Source organism: Neofelis nebulosa, chromosome 14, assembly GCF_028018385.1.
Source record: "Neofelis nebulosa isolate mNeoNeb1 chromosome 14, mNeoNeb1.pri, whole genome shotgun sequence".
Lineage (NCBI taxonomy): Eukaryota > Metazoa > Chordata > Mammalia > Carnivora > Felidae > Neofelis > Neofelis nebulosa.
The window spans coordinates 20,080,525-20,101,840 of record NC_080795.1 but is presented as its reverse complement, the minus strand read 5'-3'; the positions used below and the strand labels follow the sequence as shown (position 1 = coordinate 20,101,840).

At 39.2% G+C, this 21,316-nt stretch overlaps 1 protein-coding gene and 1 long non-coding RNA gene across 2 annotated transcripts in view; one reads left to right on the top strand and one right to left on the bottom strand.

Annotated features, from left to right (window-relative positions):
* Nucleotides 1-21,316, top strand: part of SLCO5A1 (solute carrier organic anion transporter family member 5A1) — a 299,230-nt gene that overhangs the window by 114,569 nt on the left and 163,345 nt on the right. The window lies entirely within an intron of this gene.
* The window catches only part of LOC131495018 (uncharacterized), a 28,737-nt gene continuing 17,395 nt past the window's right edge, over nt 9,975-21,316 (bottom strand). Inside the window, exon 3 of the long non-coding RNA XR_009253723.1 lies at nt 9,975-10,170. This is a non-coding gene — a long non-coding RNA (uncharacterized LOC131495018). The remainder of the gene's footprint in view (nt 10,171-21,316) is intronic.

The following is a 21,316-nucleotide window of genomic DNA, read 5'->3' as shown; positions in this document are numbered from 1 at the left end:
GGATTTTTTTTTCTTTTTGGAAAGTAGTGAATTTTCAATGATATCTTTCTTCCTCCATTTATTACCTGACATTCTTCCCTAAAAGTGAGCTTTCCCTCATCAAATGAAAATTAAGTATTGTTTCTCCTTAAAACATAGTGATAAATATTTATTTTTTCTGCTTAATTGCCAATTTCTTAGAGACAGTAGTTGTTTAATAGTTACCTCCAGTGATGATGAATGAGTTTGCTTCTTTTTCTCTCCCACTGTGCTTTTAATATCACTATGGATGCTTCAATTCTATATATCCAATATTTATAATCATTTATAGTTATAATTCTTTTAAATGCTCATATAGTCCCAAATTTGGCCAGCAGAAATTTCTCCTGGTTCCTGATCCTTTGAGGAGTTGTCCCTTTACTCCCACCCTGTTAGTCTTTTTTTTTTTTTTTTTTTTAAGTTTATTTACTTATTTAGAAGAGAGAGAGCAGTGGGCAAGCAAGGGAGGGGCAGAGAGAGAGGGAGAGAATCTCAAGCAGGCTCTATGCTATCAATGCAGAGCCCAATGCAGGGCTAGATCTCACTGTGAGATCATGACTTGAGCCAAAATCAAGAGTCAGACGCTTAACTGACTGGGCCACCCAGGTGCCTGCCCCTACCCCATTAATCTTTAATAGTTCCTGGTATTGTATCGTATCCATTTTGTTTATTCTTTCACTTAGACTTGGGATGACTAATTTTTCAAGGAGTCTTTGTTCCTTTTAGTGGGGCCAAGTTTTTGGAGATGAGGATCTGGGTGATAGGGGGATTTATTGCTGCTCAAGATTCATTGCCTTAGGTTCTATTTATAAACGGGGCTAGGAAATAAGAAAAATAAGTCAATAGTTTATATTGATTTTCACTTTCAATTAACATCATGAGAAAATATTTGCCAATCATATATCTGATAAGGCACTGGTAACTATGGTGTATAAACAATTCTTACAATTCAATGATAAAAAGATAAGAAATTCAATTAAGAAAATGGGGCAATAATTTGAATAGACATTTCTCCGTAGAAGACATTTAAATGGCCAATAAACACATGAAAAGACAGATGATCAACATTATTAGTCATTAGGGAAATGCAGATGAGAACCACACTGTGATACCGGCTAGCTAAAGTAAAAAAGACAGACAATAACAAGTGTTTACAAGGATGTGGAGAGATTGGAACCCTCTCATATTGTTGATGGAATTGTAAAATGATGCAGCCACTTTGGAAAACAGGTTGGCAGTTCCTCAAAATATTATAATAGTAATTAGGACCAAGCAATTCCCACTCCTAGTTGTATTCTCAGGAGAAATGAAAACATATATTCCCAAATAGACTTGGACATGAATATTTATATTAGCATTATTCATAATAGCCAAAAAGTATAAAACAATCCAAATGTCCATCAGTTGATGAATGGATTAAAAAATGTGGTATATTCATGGAAAGAAAATTGTTGGGTAATAAAAAAATGAAGTACTGATAAATATCTAAAAATGTGGAAGTGGCTTGGAATTTGATAATGGGTAGAGGTCAGAAGAATTTTGAGAAGCTCGATAGAAAAAGTCTAGCTTCCCTTGAAGAGATTGTTGGTACAAAAATGGACAATAAACATGCTTCTGATGTGGGCTCAGAAAGAAGTGAACCTGTCAGAGAAAACTTCTAGCATCTTTGAGAATACATGTATCATTATGAACACAATGTTGGTAGAAGTATGTATATTAAAAGCATTTCTAATGAGGTCTCAAAAAGATGTAAAGAACACATCATTGAAAAGTGGAGGAGAGGTGATCTTTCTCATACAGTGGCGGAAGATTTGGCTAAAGTGTGTTCTATAGTTTTGTGGAAAATATAACTTATAAGTGATGAACTTGGGTATTAGCTGAGGTTTCCAAGCAAAGAACTGAAGGTGTGTTCTGTTTTTTTTTTTTTCTTGCTGCTTATAGTAAAATTTGAATAAAAAGCAGTAAAGTGAGGAAGAAACTTAAGCAAAAAGGAACTAATTCTTGATGATTTGGGAAATTATCAGCCTATTCAGACTGCAAGGGATGCCAAATTTAGGAAATTAACTATTAGGAAAGTATGTTCTGAAGAGAAGACAAGAGTGTGACTGGCTGGACAAACTTTGCTGAAGAGATTAAGTGTATGACTCACGGACCCAGACCACCATCTCAGTAGAAGTCAGGAATAGAGGTGGGGTTATTCAGGAAGGATTGATGGAGGACCCTTGTCTCTAATGGTGTGGTGTTTCATGACATACACAGGAGACTGACAAGGTTTTGAGAGTGTTGCATCAGCAGGAACGTGCCAGCTTGGACTGAAGGGACAGAGGCTGGGCTAAATGAAAGAAGGCTTCCAACCTTCTTGGCTGGAATGTTGACTTCCAACATTCTACAGGCAGGAAATGGGCTGATAGAAGCTACTCAGCTGTAAACATGTGCTGCCTTCAAGAAAAAGGAAGAATGATTCCAAGGATGGAATCTTGGGCCCGGAGAATGGAGCCACAGGCACAGAGGCAGAGGTTAGTGGAGCCATGGGTACAGAGGTCTGTGTTGCTTTGAGACACAGAGGGTAACTCCCAGGCTCTGAAACCCAATGGGAGTTGCCCTGCTGGATTTCACAGTTGCTGGGGACCAATGTCCTTTTTATTTTCTTACATTTTCTCCTATTATCCTATGTCTGTCCCAGCATTGTTTTTTATAAGTATGTATCTTGTTTTCTGACTTCACAGGCCCACAGGTAGAGAAAAAATTTTCCCTAGTATTGCTCATACTCAGAGTCTCATCCATATCTGGTTTAGATGATTTAGACGATAAGATTTGGGATCATTGAGGTGATGACATTTTGATGAGATTCTAGACAGAGTTGATGCTGTAATGGGTTGAGATTTGGGGGGATGTTGGGATGGGGTGAGTGAATTTTGCATGTGGGATGGATGTGAATTTTGGATGTCTGAAGATAGTCTATAGTGGTCTATAGTGTGGTGAATGAGCCCCTGTGAATATATTTCGATGTCCTAGTGCCTGGAGCCTATGAATGTTACTTTATTTGGTAAAAAGGTCTTTGCACATGTAATTAAGTTAAGATCTTGAAATGAGATCATCCTGGGTTATCCAAGCAGGCCCTAAACCAATGAAAAGTGTTCTAATAAGAGACACAAAGAGGACAGAGAAGAAGCAGGCAATGTGACTATGGTGGCGGAGATTGGAGTGATGTGGCCACCAGCCAAGGAATGCCTGGAGCCACCAGAAGTTGGAAGAGAGAAGGAACGAATAGTTCCCTTGATCTTTTGGAGGGAGCATGTCCCTACTGATATGTTGCTTTTGGACTTCTGGCCCTGAGAGCTATAAGATAATAAATTTCTTTTTTTAAATGTTTATTTATTTATTTATTTTTGAGAGATAGAGAGAGAGAGAGAGAGAGTGAGAGTATGCACGCAAGTGGGGGAAGGGCAGAGAGAGAGAGGGAGACAGAGAATCCCAAATAGGCTCCTTACTGTCAGCAAGGATAATAAATTTCTGTTGTTTTAATTTATGGTTGCTTGTAAAAGCACCCACAGAAAAGTAATACAGATTTCGGTGACTTTTGTTAAGTCAAAGTAGCCAGTTATAAAAGACTGTATGTTGTGTGATCCCATTTATGTGACATGTCCAGAGTAGACAACTCTATGGAGACAGAAAGCAGGGTAATGGTTGCCAGGGCTTAGGGTGAGAGCAAATGGTAGTGACTGCTAATGGATACGGGATTCCTTTTTGGGGTGATAAATGTTCTGAAATTAGATAGTGGTGATGGTTGTACAGTTCTGTAAATATACGGAAAGCTACTGAATTTTACACTTTAAGAAGATTAGTTATGGAACACATGGGTGGCTCAGTAGGTCAAGCTTCCAACTCTTGATCTCAGCTCAGATCTTGATATCAAGGTTGTGAGGCCAAGCCCCACATTGTGTTCCATGCTGGGCATAGAGCCTACTTAAAACAAAAATAGTTTTATGGTATGTGAATTATATTTCAATAAAACAATTGTAAAAATTTAACAGTATGAGGTTTTCTTACTGATTTTATTTTTTTTCTCTTTTACTGGAACATTTTTTCCAAATAAAATTAGCATACTTATTTGCTATATCCTAGTAGATACATAAAAAGGCTTCAAAATTACAATATTGGTATTACCACATCATTACATCAACAAAAACACTAAGTGAATTTTGAGGACTTTTTGGTAGTCCCTAGACTATATTCCACTAAGAAATGTGCAGTCCAAATGTGTGTTTAAAAGGTCACTTGAAAAAGAAAATAAAAAGTCCACTTGAAATAGATTTCTGCTTTATGTCAGTATGGTCTCATTTGATATAAAATTAAATTTGTTTCTTTTCAATTTTTGGGTTGCTTTTCCTTTTTTGATTTAATTTAACCTATTTCTTGAACATTTAAAACATTTACAGGAGTCAAAAATGGAAACTATAGAAAAATGTATATTTAGGGAAATCTTGTTTCTTTAAAAATTTTTTTTTTAAATGTTTGTTTATTTTTGAGACAGAGACAGAGCTTGAGTGGGGGAGAGGCAGAGAGAGGGGGAGACACAGAATCTGAAGCAGGCTTCAGGCTTCAGGCTCTGGGCTGTCAGCACAGAGCCCGACGTGGGTCTCGAACTCACGAACCATGAGATCATTATCTGAGCCAAAGTCGGGCACTTAACCCACTGAGCCACCCAGGTGTCCCTCTTGCTTCTTCTTCTTCTTTTTTTAATGTTTATTTATTTATTTTTGAGAGAGAGAGAGAGAGAGAGAGAAAGAGAGAGAGAGAGAGAATGAGCAGGGATGGGCAGAGAGAGAGGGAGACAGAGAACTGAAGCAGGCTCCGTGCTGTCAGCACAGAGCCTGATGTGGGGCTCGAACTCATGAAACATGAGATCGTGACCTGAGCCGAAATCAAGAGTTGGTCATTTAACTGACTGAGCCACCTAGGTGCCCGGAAAATCTTGCTTCTATCTATCCTTATCATTTTTCTTCCTGTTCCACACTCTATCTCCCTGTGTTCACTCTCTTAGTATTTATTTCTGGTTTATCTTTCCAAAGTTTCTGGAAAAATAAGCAAAATAAACAAACATACACATATATATGTGTTTGTGCCTGTGTATTTTTTTCTTATTTGATTTTCTTTCTTATATAAAAGGTGGCATTTTATATATACTGTTGTGCAGTTTTTTCACATACTATGTGCTGGAAACCACTCAAACCACTCCTTATCAGTACATAGAAATCTTACTTATTCTCTTCCAAGACTATGTATCCTTCCCTATGTGGGTCTATTCAATCACTTCCTTATTGGTGAACATTTAGGTTGTTTCCAATGTTTTGATTTTACAATTCAGCAATGACTCACCTTGCAAGTATGTTGTTCAGTATTTATATATCTTCGGGGTAGGTTCCTAGAAGTGAGGTGGCTGGGTCTAACCATAAATGCATCTGGAATTTATTTCCACTAGCAGTGTATAAGAATACCAGTTTCCCGACAGCGTCCTCAGGTGAGTGTATTGTCAGGCTTTTGGATTTTGGTCAATTTTATATGTGAGAAATTATATCTCAATGCAGTTTTAATTTATTTCTCTTAGTATGAGTTGAGGTTAAGCATCTTTTTCACATGTTAGTAAGCAAATGGCCTTTCTTTTTCTGAGAACTGTTAGTTTTCCAAACTTTTTTCCTATGGAGCTTTTGGCCTTTTTCTGCATTTTTAAATTTTTTACATATTAGTTTTTTTGTGATGTAAGTTGTAAACATTTTCTCGTAGAAATATTCATTTGCCTTTTGACTTTTTCTTGTGATCACTTTTACACTTGATCTTGGCCAAAAGGCCAAGAAGTGATGATAATCACTTTTGAAATGGCAAAAATAAATTAACAACAAGGTCAAAGAAAAAAGTCTTATTATTCTATGGCTTCATCATAAGCTTTTTATTTTGCAAAATTCCCTTCTACATATGTCCACGTTCATGATATTCATGACTATATTCGTTCAGCTCTAATCAATTCTAATTACTGGTCACATCTTTTGTATTCACGTGAAATTAGAGGATAAATCACTTGGACGGGTCACATTCTAACCAATTAATTTGTTGACATACGGTCCTTTCTTAAAAAGGAATCCGAGTGCTGGGCATCTGGAGTTCTGATTCACATCCGGACCTCCCAAGGTCACTGGAAGTTGTTTGCAGGCAAGAATCAAATCCTCCCTTGCACCTGGAAGACTGAGTCAGTTCTAAGGCCAACAACAACTGTATGCTCAAGTTCCATTTGGACTCTTGAGACTAGTTACTTCCTTGGCTTGTGTGCCTGTCCTCAGCCACCACCCACAGTGCCAGTGCTAGTAAACCAGTCTGCCCTCTCCTGTCCTCTCATTAAGACGTGGCTGGTGCTTCAGACAGGCACACGATGATCTGTCTCCCTGTCCCTCTCTTTCTCTCTCTCTTTCCTCCTCCTCTCCTCTGAGTCATGGCCTTTTATATCGAACATCACATTTATGGTTAGCAGTGTGGAGATAATTTACTCAGTGTCTAAAACTGTTGGGGGTGGAGGAGGTTAGTGCTTTAAATATTTTTTCTTCGGCAAGTGCGAAGTGACTAGATTCATAACTCTAAATAAATAAAAAGCAAAAAAATTTTGTGTGTGTGTGTTTTTTTTTTAAAGCTTAGAGCTCATTTGATATAACATAAACATCTTGGGCATCTAAATAATCTGTAGAAAATACACTGAGCTTATTTTTACTTTTTATTTTTAGAAAGCCAGTTATGTAATGAGTCTAGACACATCTTAGATCGAGTGCATTTCTCATCGTTCTATTTTTCCTCCTTGTTAAATAGGAGAATAATTATATAATATATAATATGTTGATAATACATTGTATATGTATGTATATCTGGGGGGGTTAGTTATTTAAGATGACAATATAGGTTACACCTCTTTTCCTGGGATCTCTATTTCTTCTTTAATCTCAACATTCCAGAAGAACTTTCAAAGCTATGATACTAGTAAAGCAGGGCCTTGTATCAAGCCATCATACTGTATACCTTAAATATATGCAATTTTTTTTGTTAATTATAACTCAATAAAACTAGAAAAAATTTTAAAAATGAATGAAATATATATTGACCAACAAACCAAAAAGCAAAGAGTGGGGCCTTGTATCTATACAGGCTGCTACTGTTCACAAATGTTTTTGTATGTGTTATCTCATTGGACTCCGGCCAGTTATCTCATTGGACTCCAGCTAGTTAACATAATTTGTTAAATTCTCTAGAACCCTAAAGAAGTTGTCTAGGTTCTTTGGGAAGCTTCATTCAAAAAATGTTTTCCAGCTTTACTGAGATATAATTCACATATAACATTGTGTAAGTTTGAGGTCTACAATGTGATGATTTGATATATGCAGATATTGCAAAATGATTACCACGATAAGATTAGTTAACACATCCGTCACCTCACATAGTTACTTTTATGTGTGTGTGTGTGTGTGTGTGTGTGTGTGTGTGTTGACAACTTTTAAGTTCTACTCTTAGCAACTTTCAAGTATACAATACTGTACTGTTAACTATAGTCATCATGCTATATATTAGATTCCCAGAACTTTTATAATTGAAAGTTTGTACCCTTTGACCACTTTCACCCATTTCCCTCATTCTGCTGCGCCTGGAAGCCATCAGTCTACTTTCAGTTTTCTTTAGATTCTGCATATAAGTGAGATTGCATGGTATTTGTCTGACTCTGTCTGACTTATTTCACTTAACATAATGCCATCAAGGTCCATTCATGTTGTTGCAAATGACAGGATTTCCTTCATTTGTATGGCTGAATAATATTCCACTATGGCATATGTGTATATATACTACACACACACACACACACACACCCCACATTTGCTTTATCCACTTATCTGTCAATGACCACTTAGCTTGTCTCTATGTTTTGCTATTGTAAATAATGCTGCAATGAACATGGGGGTGCAGATATATTTTTAAGATAGTGATTTCATTTCCTTTGGATATAGACTCAGAAGTTGGATTGATGGATCATGTTGTAGTTCTATTCTTAACTTTAAAAATTTGTTTTAAGTTTATTTCTTTATTTTGAGAGAGAGACACAGAGAGTGAGCAGTGGAGGGGCAGAGAGAAAGGGGGAGAGAGAGAATCCCAAGCAGGCTCTGCACTGACAGTGGGGCTCAAACTCATGATGCTTAATTGAAATCAGATTGAAGAACCTCCAGACTATTTTCCATAATGGCTGTACCAATTTACCTTCCCACTAACAATGCACAAAGGGTTGTTGTTGTTGTTGTTGTTTCTTCTATATACTTGCTAGTACTTTTCATCTGTTATCTTTTTTTTCTTATTTTAAATTGAGATATAATTGATATATATTACATTGTATTTCAGGTATACAACGTAATGATTGGAAATATGCATATATTGTGAAATCATCATCACAATAAGTCTGGTTAACATCCAACACCACATCTCTGCTCTTTGAGGATAGCCATTTTAAAAGGCATAGGTGATATTATCTCATTGTATTTTTAATCTGCATTTTCTGATGATTAGTAATGTTGGGCCCCTTTTCATGTACCTGTTGGCCATTTTTTTTAAACTTAAAAATTTAATGATAAATACATATTGATAGGAATGATTAAATTCTTGTATGAAGGCAACATCCAAGGAATCTCTCCATGCTCATGGCTCCCAGCCGTTCCCTCCATGCTGCTGGGGCAACTTGAGACCCACCAAGCCAGCAGACTCCTCCCTGAGCGCTCACCCTTGCCATGAAATTTCTGATGAAGGGCCACGTGTTCTCAAATGCTGTGTGGCAGGCAGAGACAGGTGGCAGCTTGGAAATGAAACTCATATTAGGCTCTGCACAACTTCTCACTGGTAACCCGCTGTGCACGGAAAGCCTTCATGAGGTACCGATAGGCCACGGTGCCGCAATAGGGTCAGCCAGTGGCCACCTTCGTACAGCACGACACCCATAGAAGGCCTCATAAAGGAGTGCTGTGACCCTAAGGCCATCATTTTCCTGTCCTCAGAGCGTGGCCCCGATGGCGCTCTACACCCCTCTAACTCCATCCCCTGTTGGCCATTTGTATGTCTTCTTTGCAAAAATGTTTATTCAAGTTTTTTGCCCAGTTTTTAGTCAAATTTGAGTTGTGTGAGTTCCTTATATATCTTGGGTATTATCGCCTTATCAGATATGTGGTTTGCAAGTATTTTTTACCCATTTCATACGTTGCCTTTTCAATTTGTTGATGGTTTCTTTTGTTGTGCAGAAATTTTTTAGTTTGTGGTAACCCCACTTGTTTATTTTTGCTTTTGTTGCTTATGCTTTTGGTGTCATGTCCAAAATACTGCCAAGATCAATATCAAAGAGCTTTTTCTAATGTTTTGGTTTTCTTTTTTAGTTCTATGGCTTCAGGTCTTACACTTAGGTCTGTAATCCATTTTAAGTTAATTTTTGTGACTGCTGTAAGACAAGGGTTTAGTTTTATTCTGTTGCATGTGAATATCCAGTTTTCCCATCACCATTTACTGAAGAGACTGTCTTTTTCCCATTGAGTATTCTTGGCTCCCTTGTCAAATATTAGTTGACCAAAATGAAAAATTTAAATTTGAATCTTCACTTGAAACCACTTGACTTATTTCTATGGTTGTAGGCCCTAAAGATACAGAGAGCATAACATTGTGTGTTGGGTTTTGCAATTGTTACCATTTATCCATGTCTAAATGTCTAGGAACCATTTACAAAGGGACCTAAGAGTTTGTAAAATCTTTTCACAATTTTGCTTTTCACTGTTTAAAGTGTTAATTGGGATATTACTTTGATAATGCAGTAATCATAATCATTATTCTGAAAAATTAGTGAAAACTTTGCTTTTTACCTGCTGGTAATGCTCTTAATTAAAATGAAGACTGAATCATGTGGGAAATTTCTTTCTTTTTTTAATGCTTATTTATTTTGAGAGAGAGAGAGAGAGAGTGAGCACGTGCACACACAAGGCGGGGAGGGGCAGAGACAGAGAGAGAGGGAGAGAGAGAATCTCAAGCAGGCTCCGCTCTGTCAGCATGAGCTGGATGCAGGTCTCAATTCCAGGAACCATGAGATCACGACCTGAGCTGAAATCAAGAGACGCTTCATCAACTGAGCCACCCAGGTGCCCTGGGATATTTCTTTCTTAATCAACATTCATTCATTTGTATCATTTAAAGCTTTGCTTTAAACATGGTTAGTGCCACTTGCCTTTGTTAAAATATGGTGTTATTTCTGCCTGTGCTGTATAAATCACTAAGTGTGATTTTTATAATCTAAATGTAATATATTTCTTCCACAGATGTTCTTGCTTGAGGCATTCTCTTCCCTGTTACGACCAGTATTACAACAGTATTCTATTTTCGCCCCTGCGGATTGGAGTAAGAGTAGATGAAGAATGGAAAATAGGGTTCCTTTGTTTGGGGCTGCTTGGTAGTTATCATGAGGGTATAATTTCTGGAATGAAATAGAGCCAAAGGGCACCGTTAGCCCTTTAAACACAGCCGAGAGAGATCATTTTCCTTTGTTGCTCTATCATTACTATGGGATCGTGACATTTTCTCCTCCCATGATTCAAAAACTGATCCTTACAGCTGCCTAGGCAGTCCTCCTAGCACAGAAAAAATGATTTTGAGACTGTGCACGACTCCACTATTTATTATACAGTGTACCCAGCTCTCACTTTGCCACGCTAATGAACGTTAACGGATAATCCCTGGGGATCCGTTTCAGACATGAGTTTCAGCCTTTTCCTTCATCAGTTCGACTATGAGCACTGCTCATAAGAATGGGCACAATGAATGGAGCTGAATTTAATTTCTTTCATTTCCCCTGCCATCACTCCTAATTGCCAAATTCAAAGGATATTTTCCCATGTTTTCATGATTCCCTGCTCATGCCACATTAAATTTTTTTTAACGTTGTTTTTATTTTTTATTTTTGAGAGACAGAGAGAGTCAGAGCATGAGTGGGGGCAGGGGCAGAGAGAGAGGGAGACACCAAATCTGAAGCAGGCTCCAAGCTCTGAGCTGTCAGTACAGAGCCCAATGTGGGGCTCGAACCTGGGAACCCTAGATGACCTGAGCCAAAGTTGGATGCTTAACCCAGGCACCCCTTCCACCATGTTTAAAAGAATGGTGATTTTTTTTTTTTTTTTTTCCCCAAAAGCCTCCTTCTTTCTGCCCTGGTCTTTTAGGACTTGTTAATTACTTAACTTCCCTTTTATCCTTCTGGCTGCTACGGCATCTGCTTTATCAATGTCACCTTGATCAATAACTTCTAATGGTTGAGAATCCCAGGGACCCTTAAGCCCTTTGCTATTCTGCAGGAATTTGGACAACGGAATCACTTGCCATAGGTTCAGGGACTATCTATGACAGTCAGGTCTACTTGCCTGCATTTGTCTCCCACTCCATGTGTCTCCTTGGTTTAGGCAGAGCTTGCCTTCTTCTCACCCAGGCCCTCCACGCTCCCTCCTGGTTGTCCAGAGTGCAGACTGCGGAACCCCATTCAGATCTCTCTTGGTTCCATTCTGTGCATTCAGCCTTTCCCTTCTCTAATTAGAGTCTTACCTATCATTGACTCTCATTTCCTCAGGGCCTTTCTCTTTCAAAGGCCAAGGGCATTCCTCATTAGACTGGCAGGTAGTCTGCATACCTGCAGGTTATGACATGGTCTCTACACCTTAGCTGTTCAATGCCTGGTCCTTCCTCTGTCCACGGTCCCTGGCCTCTTTCTCCTATCTTGCTTCTTCCAGAACCAATTTAACTCTTATATGCTAACTTAGATTCGCTAGCATCAGGCTTATGTATACCGATTTACTTTGGCTCTCCTGGGTCCTCATGACTTCCTTATCAACCAGCTTCATTCGGCAACTAATTAGGAGGCTAGCACACTGGTTAGCAAACTGTTTCCTGTTCATTGCTATTCTTAGTTGAGTCTGACCTGACTTGGGAAGATTTTTTTTGTTTTTGTTTTTAAGTAGACTCCATGCCCAACATGGAGCTTCAACTCATGAACCCGAGATCAAGTTCAAGAGTTGCACGCTCCATCAACTAAACCAGCCAGGAGCCTCCTAATTTGGGAAGTTTCTGATGTTAATCTGAGACAGTAATTCAGGGCCATCCCTAACCTCTTCCTTCTCAGCTTCTTCTCTGCCCAGGTCTAAGATTCATGGATCATGGCTTTCATATTAAGATGGAATGGTAGCTATTGCCCATCAACATTCACAGTATTCCCCTTCTGAGTTCCCACTTGGTCTTAGAACTGTTCTAACTCAGTTCCCAAGGCAGCCACTAAAAGTTGAATAAAGTGGAGGGGCACCTTGGCGGCTCAGTCAGTCGAACGTCCAACTCTTGATTTGGACTCAGGTCATGATCCTGGGGTCATGGGATAGAATCCTGCATTGGGTTCAGTGCTGAACGCTGAGCATGGAGTCTGATTAAGATTATCTCTGTCTCTCCCTCTGCTCCTCCAGTGCACATGTGCACATTCTCTCTCTCTCTCTCTTTCTTAAAAGAAGAAGAAGAAGAAGAAGAAGAAGAAGAAGAAGAAGAAGAAGTTAAATAAAGTTGAGATGAAATGGGATATCTCTGACCATATAGTCTTATCTCCCAGGGAATTTGGTGACAATATAAGAACCTTGGGAACCTTAGCAGCTCGATTATAAGGATATTGTGAGCAGAGAGCATTTTTGTCACTCCTCCGAGGCTTTCTGGATCTGGATATTTTACTTACCTGTGGATAGAGCTAACCCCTCATTTAAGCAATGCTACTTTATTGAAAGCCTTTATTCTACATTGGGTTTATAGTTTATGCTGGTATCTAGTTTTCATAAGTAAAGAGATTCATGGTGGAATTTTATATTACACACATGTAACTGAATTCAAATATTCATACTCTGTACCACAATTCCCTCCCTTACCTGTCCATCCCTCCCCCACCCCTTTTTTACAATATGGCCCAGAAATGCAAGCCAATGTAGTTTGAACAAAAATTATTTGTTCCAGTGATGGGGAAAAACTGCTTAGTTGGACTTCCTAAAAGATGATTTTGGTATAGGGGCGCCTGGGTGGCTCAGTCGGTTAAGCGGCCGACTTCGGCTCAGGTCATGATCTCACGGTCCGTGAGTTCAAGCCCCGCGTCGGGCTCTGTGCTGACAGCTCAGAGCCTGGAGCCTGTTTCAGATTCTGTGTCTCCCTCTCTCTGACCCTCCCCAGTTCATGCTCTGTCTCTCCCTGTCTCAAAAATAAATAAACGTTAAAAAAAAAATTAAAAAAAAAAAAAAGATGATTTTGGTATATCCAAAACCAGGTATGCCAATTTAGAGATGTAAAGGGTAATTTGACTACATGAGATTTTTTTTTTTTTTAAGATTTTGTTTTTAAGTAATCTCTACAACCCTGAGATCAAGTCATGTGCTCTTCTGACTGGGAAGTCAGGTGCCCCTGACTACATGAGATTTTTATCTAATGCTATCTTCAGAATTTAACCTCACTCTACTGTTTTATTTATTCATTCAATAAATATTTCACTTCTACCATGTGTCAAGTCCTGGGTGAGGCACTGTGGACCCAAAGATACATTAGATGCAATCTTTGTCCTCAAGGAGCTTTCATTCTGGGAAGGGGAAATGGAGTGCAAACACAAGAGAAAATAAAGTATCATGCAAAGTATGTATAATACATGTTGATGGAATAAGGAGGGCGTGGTCAACCCTTTGTGGTTACTGGAAGAGTTGCTGTCAGAAAAGCTTCCGAGAGGAGGCGATGCTGATCTGTGTCTTAAAGGATGTCAACAGGTTAATTAAGTAGACAGTGGGGAGAAGAACAGTCTAGAAAGGACAAATCTTACACAAGAGTTTAAAGAACTACAAGTACAATACCTTAACATGGCTGTGACATGGGAGATACTGGTGTGTGGAATATTGAGTTGCTGTTGAAACAGAAGAAGGAGACTACTACATGGAGGACAACTTTATTCTCCACTCTCAGCAAACTGGAGTTTGTGGGGAGGCTGGAGTGGAGAGTGTGACAAGAAGGGGCTTTTACTTTAGAGAGAAGTATCTAGCAGTACTGAAGAAGATTGGAGGGTGCAGCAGGAGAAGGGAAGGTTTAGGTAGTTACTGCCATGGCGCCGGAGAGATTAGGAGAACCTAGACAGAGGTAGCAGTAGGAGGAAAGGAAATTTAATGACCAATAAGAGGTATTGAGGGTGCGGAGAGGTGTAGGGGTAATGCTGCTTGGACGAGAGCAGGGGTTACGGAAGAGTAAAAACCAACCATAACTCTCAGGTGACTAGTTTAGTGGTGCTATAGAATGTGTGTGTCCCTCTCACCCCCAATTTATTTTTCTTCTTTTTTTATTAAAGTTTATTTATTTATTTTGAGAGAGAAAGAGCATGAGCGGAGGAGAGGCAGAGAGAAAAGGAGAGAGAGAGAATCTCAAGCAGATTGTGTGCCAACAGTATGGAGCCTGACTCGGGGTTCCATCTCACAAACCGTGAGGTCATAACCTGAGGCACAATCAAGAGTCAGACACTTAACCAGCTGAGCTACCAGGTGCCCCTCCCACCCTCAGTTATTTGTTGTTGAAACCTAATGCTCCATGTGATGGTGTTAGGAGGCAGGGCCTTTGGAAGGTGATTATATCATGAGGGTGGAGCCTTCATGAGTGAGATTAGTGCCCTTATGGAAGAGACCCCAGAGAGCCCTCTTGCTCCTTCCACCATATGAGGACACAATGAGAAGACAGCCTTGTATGAACCAGAAAGTGGGCTCTCAACAGACACTGGATTTCCTGGTGTCTTGATCTTGGACTATATAGCCTCCAGTGAGAAATAAATTTGTTGTTTATAAGCCATTGGGTCTATGGTATAGGATTATGGCAGCCCAAATGGACTAAGATGGGGGTGATGTCTCCATTAATTGTAGACTGTTGTTCACTTTATAAAGGTGTCTTAAGAAGTGGCCTTAAGAGAGAATTTTATAAATAGTTTTAAAAATTGGGGCTTTTCTTTATTCAATCTGACAAATATTTATAGACCATCTATTTTAGGTGCTTGATATTTAGGTAGATGTAAAGTGGAAGGTTTACAATCTCATTGTGGAGACAAGACAGACATACATAAGATTCTAAGACAGATTGTAAAGTGAGACACTCTGAGATTAATGACTAAAATTCAATGTACATTAAAGTATTTAAAATTGTTATGTGCAGTAAAGGAACCATATAAAACCATGTAAAAATACCAACTGTAAAAAAAAGAAAACAACAAAAATCTCTGCCCACCCGTTGTAAACTCTTGGTAAATTCTGAGTCGTAGTGATAACACCAAGGAAATGATAGGCTTGTATTATTTTATAGAATAAAACAATTTTTATGCTGGAAAGGCTATTAAAGATCGCTCAGGTCCAGTGATTCCCAACCATGGAAATCCAAGGAAAGAGAGGTGGTTATGATTTCTCTCTAAGCATTTAAATGGAAATTAAAGTCCTAGGATGTATTAGTGACTTTTGTTATCTAAATAATAGGGCCTACATAAGGCCTTAAAAAAATAAAAATGTAGGACAAACTTTACATGAAGCTATGGAAACAGAATGAACTATTTTGCTTAAAATAGAACACCTATATTTAGGAGCTTTTAGTCTGGCATGACCTTGACATTTAAATCAACTCAGTAGTTTTAAGACTGATTATAACCCCCATCCTCTACCCTTTGTCTCCAGACTATTCAGTGGGCTTAATAGCTCTGCCAGAGCAGAATAAAAATTGAATGTAAACAGTACACTTCTACTGAAGGATTTTAAAACATTCATCCCTTTGTATCCCTGGCCAGCAACCTTTTGCGAGTGAGCACTACTGGTAATCTACAATCATATTATTTGCGATCATTCCTACGGTTAAGGAAGAGATGGGCCAGTGTTGTGTTCCGCTCTGGGCTTAGGACCACTTACTAGCTGAGTGACTCATGACTTCAGCCTCACCTTGGGCCTCTATCTCATCGTCTGTAATATGAAGAGATTATGTAGAATAGTGCTTTTCAACTTGGCTATACAATAGTCAACCGAGGAACTTTGGGAAAATACCATAACCCTATTTTCAGAGATCCCCATTTAGTTGGTCTATTTGGGGCCCAGGTATTACTCTTTTGAAAAGCTCCCCAGTTGATTATAATGTGCAGTCAGGGTTGCCAATTCTATGGAAAGATGTAGGCTTGCTAAGTGACAGGCTTCATGGGCCTTAAGCAATAATAAAAAGAATACAAAATTACAAACACAAAATTAGATATGCAAAAGGATGTTTACTTAGAGTGAAAAAGAAATCACAACAAATTACAAGTTTTAAAAAGCTGGCAAGTTATCACAGACATAAAAACTAATCCAGAAAAATAAACTATCAGACATCCATTTTTGATACTTTTTTTTCCTTGTGGATAGTTTAGAAAAGTTTGTTTCAGTTTCATAATTCATTACGGGTAATGTTATATAAATTTTAGGACTGTTGTCAAATATGGGAAAATCTCTACTAAGATTCCATCATATGTGAGTTTTAAGGTTTGGCAGGATTTTCTGGCTTGGTGTGTGTGATGTTTAATTTTATGTGTCAGTTTGACTGGGCCGTTGGGCACCCAGACATTTGGCCAAACATTATTTTGGGTGTATCTGTTAGGGTGTTTCTGAGTGAGATTGAGGTTTGTATCAGTAGGCTAAGTGATGCTGGCTGCTTTCTTCAATGTGGGTGGGCCTTATCCAATCAATGGAAGACCTAAGGGAAATCTTTCCACTTGACTGTTTCAGCTGAGACATGGGTATTTTTTTTTGCCTTTGGACTGAACTGAAAAATTGGCTCCTCTTGGGTCTTGAGTCTGCTGGCTTTCAGACTGGAACTTATCCACATTGGCTCTCCTCAGTTTCCAGCTTGCCGATTGTAGACATGGAGACTCTCAGCCTTCAGAGTTGCATGAGCCAATTCCTTATAATAAATCTCTTTTTCTCTGTAGATCTCCATGCCTGCCTATCTATCTATCTATCTATCTATCTATCTATCTATCTATCTAATTTCTTATTTTTTTCTGTTTCTCTGGAGAACTCTGACAAATATAGAATATGTCAAACCTTATTTCTTTAAAAAAGTTTTTTATTGTTTATTTTTGAAGGAGAGGGAGACAAAATGTGACCAGCGGAGAGGCAGAGAGGGAGACATAGAATCTGAAGCAGGCTCCAGGCTCTGAGCTGTCGGCCCAGAGCCTGACGCAGGGCTCGAACTCATGAACCATGAGATCGTGACCTAAGCTGAAGTCAGATGCTTAACTGACGGAGCCACCCAGATGCCCCTCAAAACTTATTTCTTACCCCACTCTCTGTAACTTGGTGGGCATGATATCACAGTGTAACCTCTGGCACTATAATTTTTGGGTCCTGATTTTGAGTGAGTGGGTATAATGTGCTTTATCTATATTCCTGGATGCTATCCTTGTTCTGAGATAGCTAGCCTCAGTGTAAACATGCATGGAGGCAACTGTGAATCAGAAAAGCGTACAAAAGAAATGACTCCCTAGTCCTATTTCCCCTTAGTTGGATCCCACAAATGCCAATGCTAACAGATAAAAGAGGAAGTTAGATTGGGAAGAGACCAAAGTCTTCATGGATTGCAGCTAAAACATCTTACCTTTGCAAATTTTATAAAAACCTATGAACATGTGAACACGTGTATAGAGACCTTCTAGGATATCATTAGGACTCAGGCAGGTGAGAGGCTTCTGAGGCTCCACTTCATTAGATTCGTAGTTCACCTGTCTCTGAGGCCTGTCATTTCTTTAGGGTTCTTGTGCCCTGGTATGCCTGGGAATCTACAACGGGTTGGGGCATTGTGGGTACGAAAGTAACATTGCCATGATATGCTCAGTGGAATCGGAAAAGCTTGCAAGACGAAACAGCATGGTGTTCCTGGGAAGTGAGTGGGATGGCTGGAATGAGCGTATACAGCAGGAAGTCATGACTTGTGGCTCTTTGATTCACCTCCCTCTTGGTCCTGGTGGACATGCGGTGTCATTTACAGATAAGATCACATTCACAAAATGGTTCCTAAATTGTTTAAAGTAGTACAATTTAAATAATCATCATTTCTTCTAATTTCCCCCCAAATATAAATTTTATGGGTACCTACAAAATTAATATGTGAACACTAAAAATAAAAACTAAAATCACTCACCGATGCATCTATGAAGAGAATTCTGTTGCCTAAAAGGAGAACTAAGTCTGAACTCTGAGTAAGGTTTGGGATCTGGCCCAGAATTTTGTATTGGCAGAGCAAAGGTGCACAAACTCTAAATACTGTCTAAGACTATACAGTGGAATATATAGATTAAGACTTGATTTTAGGTCATGAGACTCTTAAAAAGAGGCCAATTCAACCAAAGGGGAAAATAGCAATGTCATTTTTTGAAGCATGCTTGTTTTATAAGAGACCTTCTAGGTATTGAGTCATGGCAGTGCTATTGCTTGGAAGACCAATTAACCAGAGACTTCTTAGGAGGTTGATAGTTGTAAGATTTCTGGCAGGAATCCAGGTGGTTTGGGCTTTGCTCGCTGTCAGGTATTTTGGCAATTTTCCTTCGAGGAGTAACGCCAGTTGGAGCGTGACTCCAATGAGGAATGTCTATCACTAAAGAGGATTGATTAAAAAGCAAAATTTCATAATGTCTCTGTCCTGATAGTGTTTCAAAGTAGGATCTTTGGGACACTAAACATGGCTTCCAATATGGCCACTATTGCTCAAACTTTTTGTGGAATCTTTTGGAAAAAAGTTTCGTTCTAGTAGCACAAAGAACCATCTTATTCTTATAGTATCTTTCGAATGCCATCAATGGTGGATACTATCAGAATCTGGCATTGGATTATATCCTTTGGAGACAAGAAAGATTTTCAGAGCCAATAATGCAAATAAAGTGTCCAACCAAACCCACTAAGGTTCCCTGTTTGTTTTGTTTTGTTTTGTTTTGTTTTGTTTTTGGTCAAAACTGTGTGTGGCTATAAAAGACATACATAGTTTTCTCCTATGTTTGGCAGACTAGTTCTGAAGGTAATTTTGTGGCAGATACTGTGGTTTGGCTCACTCTTCTTGTACGCTTTCCTATATGGAAAGGACTAGGAAGCTACCATATACATTTCCTGGACTCTTGCATTTGGGAACCCACCTGTGGTTGGTTTTGCCAAACAGGGAGATTGAACAAGGGTTGTGGTAGGAAGAGAGAGCCCCTGGGGGCAGTGGTTAGGCAGGGAGATGAGTTCTTGCAAGGACAGGAGTGGAGGTATCTGGTTCTTCTGGGGGCAGTTCTGGCAAAGATTCAAGGTTCTGATCCCTAAAGTCGGAGGTGTGAAGTAACGTTAGGGGCAGCATTGGAATTCTGGCCAGGACATTCCCCTAGGCCTATTTCCAGATATTGTTTCTGGCTGTGTCATACCAAACTCTGTTTCCCTGACTCTCCTGGAGATTCCATAATGTGGCTAACACTCTCTAATAAATTCTTTACTACTTCAACTAGCAACACTGGATTTGGTTGTCTGACTAATACAAATTCCAAGTGACCAATAAATGCATTGTTGCAATAAGTATGGAGTCTCCCAAGTCAGCAATTTGAAGATAATAAAAAATTTGGTATTGGTTGAATTTTTCCAGGTTTTTTTTGTTTTGTTTTTTTCAATTTATTTTGAGAGAGAGAGAGACAGCATGAGCAGGGAGGGGCAGAGAGGGGGGCAGGGAGAGAGAGAATCTCCAGCAGGCTCCACATTGTCTGCCTGGAGCCTGATGCGGGGCTTGAACTCACAAACTGTGATATCATGACCTGATCTGAAGTCAGATGCTTAACCAAATGAGCCACCCAGGCACCCCTAATTTTTCCAATTTTCTAATTAGATTTCATATTTGGGGAGCTGTGTAGGTCCCCATTGTAGAACAATTTAAACAAAGATTTTGCCCTCTTACAGGGGAGTGTTCATTTTTATTCTACTTAAAATGCTTAGAAGTGGGATTTCTATAGATTCTGTCTCAATAGTGGATGAGGGCAGAGGGAGTCTCTAACGATGCTTCACTAGAAATGATGAATCATGGATATTGGTTTGTACTCTTCCATAAGTTTGCCTTCTATAAGTTGTTTTATGCATGTCTAATATATTTTCTCCATATAATTCACAAGGACCGTCCCCCCCCCCCCCCCCAATTTCTATTATTTTTGTTTTCCTATTTGGTGTTTGTACTTAATGAATAGAAGTAACAAATCTTCCGTAAATGCTGCATGGCTGACTGACAGTGTTAGGTGTAGGGTCTTGGGGAGGGCTATGAGGCAGTCTCTGAATTAAGAGCTATATATATGCCAGTCACAATGGAAGAGACTCAACTTTTGGGTCTTGTGGGCTAATTATCCATATCTGAAGTGATCACATCTCTGAGCTGGAAGAATTTGGAAATCATCTTGTTCAGTTCTATGTACAAAGTCTTTCTAACCACATCCTAGTTATGGAGTGTATTAGTTTTGCTAGGGCTGCTGTTGACAAAGTACCTTGGGGAACCTGGGTGGCTCAGTCGTTTAAGCACTGGACTTTTGGTTTTGGCTCAGGTCATGATCTCATGGTTTTGTGGCTTTGAGCCCCGTGCTGAGCTCCAGGGTTCTCTCTCCCTCTGCCCTCCTCCACTTGCTCTCTCTCTCTTTTGAAATAATAAAACAAAAACAAAGTACCTCAAACTGAGTGGCTTAAATAACAGAAATATATTGTCTCGGAGTCTGGGTTATGGTGTTGGCAGTGTTGGTTCCTTCTGAGGGCTGTAAGGCAAGTCTCTTTTTAGGCCTTTCTCCTTTTGGTTGGTTCTTGGCTTGTGGCAGCCTGACACGATTTTTCACGTGGTGTTTTGTCTGTATGCATCTGTCTCCAAATTTCACCTTTTTATAGGAAATCAATCGTACTGGATTGCGGCCCATTTTAATGACTTCATTTTAATTTGATTACCTCTGTAAAGATCCTATATCCACATAAGGTCATATTCTGAGATGCTGGGTGCTAGGACTTCAATGTATAGTTTTTGGGGGTGGGGCAGGGGGAGACACAATGCAACCAATAATATAGGGAATATATGAGTCAGGATTCTTTTGATCATAAGTAACAGAAACGCAGTTCAAATCAGTCTGTTAAAGGAGGGAATTTATTGCCTTACATAAAAGGACAGGACAGAATGAATG